Source organism: Pinus tabuliformis, chromosome 7, assembly GCF_031772625.1.
Source record: "Pinus tabuliformis cultivar Carrire ecotype Pingquan chromosome 7, CPIR1, whole genome shotgun sequence".
Classification (NCBI taxonomy): Eukaryota; Viridiplantae; Streptophyta; class Pinopsida; order Pinales; family Pinaceae; genus Pinus; species Pinus tabuliformis.
The window spans coordinates 714,680,840-714,684,761 of NC_142293.1; the positions used below are offsets into that span (position 1 = coordinate 714,680,840).

A 3,922-nucleotide genomic window follows, 5' to 3' on the forward strand; every position below is an offset into this window, starting at 1 on the left:
GTATCGTGTTGGGAAACAGAATGCTGACGATGTCTTTTCTGAGCTGCAAAATCCTCAAGAACAAATTCAAGCTTATGTGTTTGATGTGGTTCAGAGCTTTGCTGGGCGTAAATTTGAACATGCTTTGAAGCATGGGTTGAGACAGGGCCTTTTTGTTGTCACTTTGGCTTGGTTTGTAAGTTGTGTGAGACTCAATGCAAGGTTGGATGAATCAGTTTATAGTGTGAATAGCGTTGTACATCCTGGATTGCCTCTAGAAGAATTTTCTCAACTTGTTGCAATAACCAATGCTGAATACTCTTATTTGCCTCCTATCAGCCGTGAGGATAACAAGTCACTAAGCATATCTTTGCAATCTCACTCTCAAATCTGTTGGTAAAGAAGTCTCTAAAACTGCGGGATCTATACTCTCCGGTCATTGCTTGAACATTGACACGGATGTGTCAAGTGAATTGCATAAAAAGGTAGTTGAGGCCGCAAGGAGAGAAGGTGCAACCTGTGTGGATCATTGGTTCATTGGCTGCAGTGCAACACATGTTGTATGTGAGGGAGCATCAGTTTAAAAATATATAGGGTATGTGACGAACTTAGTAACGCCATTGTGGGTATTGAAGACAACAAGGGAGAGATTCATGTAGCGACTTGTTCAGACCTGGCTACATAAATTGCCATCATGTTGGATGATTCTCAAAGCCAGCATTTGATAAAGAGTACAAAAAGGCATGGACGCGGCAGTGGTAATACCTTGGCAGGAAGTGGAAGTTAAGGTGTTTGTCCTGAATGTGGTGGCCGAGATAGTTTTGCAAGATGCACAACCTTTTGACGTTTCAGTCTTAATGCACTTGGTTATGGTTCTGTCGAATAGCTCCTCTGGTGGACATACAGGCTTTATGTGTTGGGTGCAAAAAGTCAATTGTTGAAGTTGTGAGCTCATACTCAAAGTGGGTTTGCTCTTTTCATGAGGCTATTGTACCATTACTTTTATTTTTGGCTTCGGGGCTGGGTCGTTCTGTGGCTGCCAGTGCATGTGCTAATGCCTTACGCAGAGTTTGTGAAGATGCTTCCAAAATGCTGGCTGAACCATCAAATTTGGAAGTCCTTCTTTGGATAGGAGAGGGTCTGGAAGAAATGCATTTACATCTCCATGAAGAAGAAGATGGGATTAGTGCAATTGCATTTGTTCTTAATACAGTTCCAAACAGAGAGTTGGTGAATAAGTCCTTGGAAAGATTGTTGAAGTCCAGCTATGAGGCTATTGAACTTCTTCTAAAGGTAGAAAGTGAAGGCCCTTTGACACAGCATTCAATTGGTTATGCTCAACTTTTAGAGTTAGTTGCGAGGGCATTCTACAGGATGGGTGCAATTTTCACCTAGCTTTCAACCCTTGGTTTTTCCTCATCACTTGGAGATGAGACTATTATCCTCATACTGAGACACTTCTGGCCACTCCTTGAACGTATATTCAGTTCTGATCATATGCAAAATGGTTGTTTGTCAACTGCTGTTTGTAAAGCCCTGTCACAAGCTATTCAAGCCTCAGGTTGGAACTTCTCAGCACTATTGTCAGAAGTGATGGATTGCCTTTCAAGAAATTTTCTCTCCTTCCAACATCATGAATGTTTCATAAGAACTGCTGCTATTGTTATTGAGGAGTTTGGGCATGAAGAAGAATATGGGTCATTATTCATTAGTACATTTCAAATGTTTACTGCAGCAGATTCAGTTTCTGCATTGAATTCCTCTTATGTTTGTGATCAAGAGCCTGATCTAGTTGAAGCATATACAAGCTTCACATCAACATTTATCCGATGCTGCCCCAAGAAGGTGGTGGCCGCAGCTGAATCATTGGTTGAGACATCCTTCCAAAAAGCAGCTATTTGCTGTGCTGCTATGCATCGTGGAGCAGCTCTTGCAGCCATGTCATATATGTCTTGTTCTGGAGGTTTTAGCAGCCACTCAAAGACCTGGAGAGCTGGGAAAGACTTGGTTTCAAGGTACTACTGAGGCCGTCCGCCAATTTGCTTGACTTTTTGAGAATGCAAAAAACAAAGAGATCGATGACATTCTTATCTTGTCTGGAGATCATTTGTATCGTATGGATTACGTGGATTTTGTTCCGAAGCACAGAGACAGTGGTGCTGATGTTACAATTTCTTGTATCCCTATTGAGGACAGTCGTGCATCTGATTTTGGTTTGATGAAGATTAATGATAAAGGTCAAGTTCTGTTTTTCAGCGAGAAACCAAAAGGGAAAGATTTGAAAGCAATGGCGGTGGATACGACTGTATTGGGATTGTCACCAGATGAAATAGAAGTAGCAATTCATACAGATTCAAAACACGCAGATCGCCTTAGACTTCTATATGCCAGCAACGAAGCATTAGATCTTGGTTATGTCCCAGTAAAGAGGAGTGAATTCCTTGGAAACCGAAGGAGTTTTGAAGCTTTGAAACAAGTTAACAGGGAGAACACTGGCCAGCTACAAAAGACTCTAGCAAAAAGAGTGGCTCGAAATTTATTGCAGGTTTTGGAGATACACAGCAAAACTCCTTCCAAGATGAATCGGATGATGACTCTAGTATCGATTCCAATGGGCCACGAATGCGCTGTATTCTTTGCATTAAAGCTGCAATATCATTAAAAAGAAAAACATGGATTTTGTTCCATGATTTCCGCCAGCGATTGATCCTTTGGAGATTTTGTGGGTGATGTGGCTCTTAGAAGGCGGATTATGAGCTTTTGTTGATGCCACCATATTGCATGTGATTGGGTGTGTTGGAATTCGATGGTGGCATATTATAACTCTGGCTTGGTCATCTTTGGTGTCGATTTCTAATTCTGGATATGGTTGTTCATCAGACGTGTAACAAATCTGTAAATACCCTTTTGATCCATCGACCAAGTGCGTCCATAGAGGAGAGAATTCCGAAAGCAGGTGGCAGTCTATGACAAATGGCAGCTTTGAAGATTCCTATTTCAAAACAGTTTGACCAGCAACCTTCACAACTCGACACCTTGTGCAATCTGATCCCGATTTGGTTTTTTTTTTTGAATATTAATTAGTTTTAATTCCTAGAGGTTAGTTTTCGGTTCCTAGAAGCTTGAGCATGTAATTGGTATTGAAGCAATACTTTGGATTTTTTTTTTAGAGGGACGTTGTATTATTTTAGGATAGAAAGCTGTCCTCTTTTCTAATTTATTGTAATTGTTCAAACAGCGCCCGGATTGTGGGTCGATCTGTTGTTTTTAGGATAGTTTATAAAAATTTTCATTTGTAAGAGAGTCGGGAGGAGAGTTTTCTGAGTGCTGAGTGCTGGAACAGAGCTTTTCATTGTACAGTTTTTGGCAGAGAATTTAATGGAATTTCACAGCTCTGTTTGCTGAGATTCATGTGGTATGTCAATTTAACATTAGTTTTTCCTCTGTTACATATGTAAACCGTTATGTTTCAATTCATTTCATGATCATTTCTAGTTGAGCAAATGAAGTGTTTAGGAAGGAATTCATAGTATTGTATGCTCCTCCTATAAATTTGCTCACGTTCAATGTTTTCTTCTGTTTAAGGAGGATTCAAAGTATTATTTGCCCTCCTTAGCTCCTCACCAGTCTTGCCATCCCATTTAAAAATCTAGATTTGGTGTTAAATTGCTTGCCTACCTTGCCTCAGTTGATAATCTGTGTAGTCATTATATTTCTCTGTTCAAACTGTGATTTTGCCCATGCAGCCCAGAAAAACCCCGTCATTAAAAACCCCAAAAGCTTTAAATCAACCTCCCTTATCAATTTACTAGCCTAAAATCTTTATTCCTAATTGGTCAGCTTATCCTATTGAAAGATCTACCGAATCTGACCCGAGAGAGCCTTCTCATACCTCGTAGGGCTAGCTACGAGGTGAAATGGTTTGATGTAGCCTTGAGAGTTT

The 3,922-nt window shown here is 40.4% G+C and overlaps 1 pseudogene; it reads left to right on the forward strand.

The window, feature by feature from the left end:
- The first annotated feature begins 722 nt into the window (after nt 1–722).
- On the forward strand, nt 723–2,004 carry LOC149249521 (uncharacterized; annotated as a pseudogene).
- Nucleotides 2,005–3,922: the final 1,918 nt, after the last annotated feature.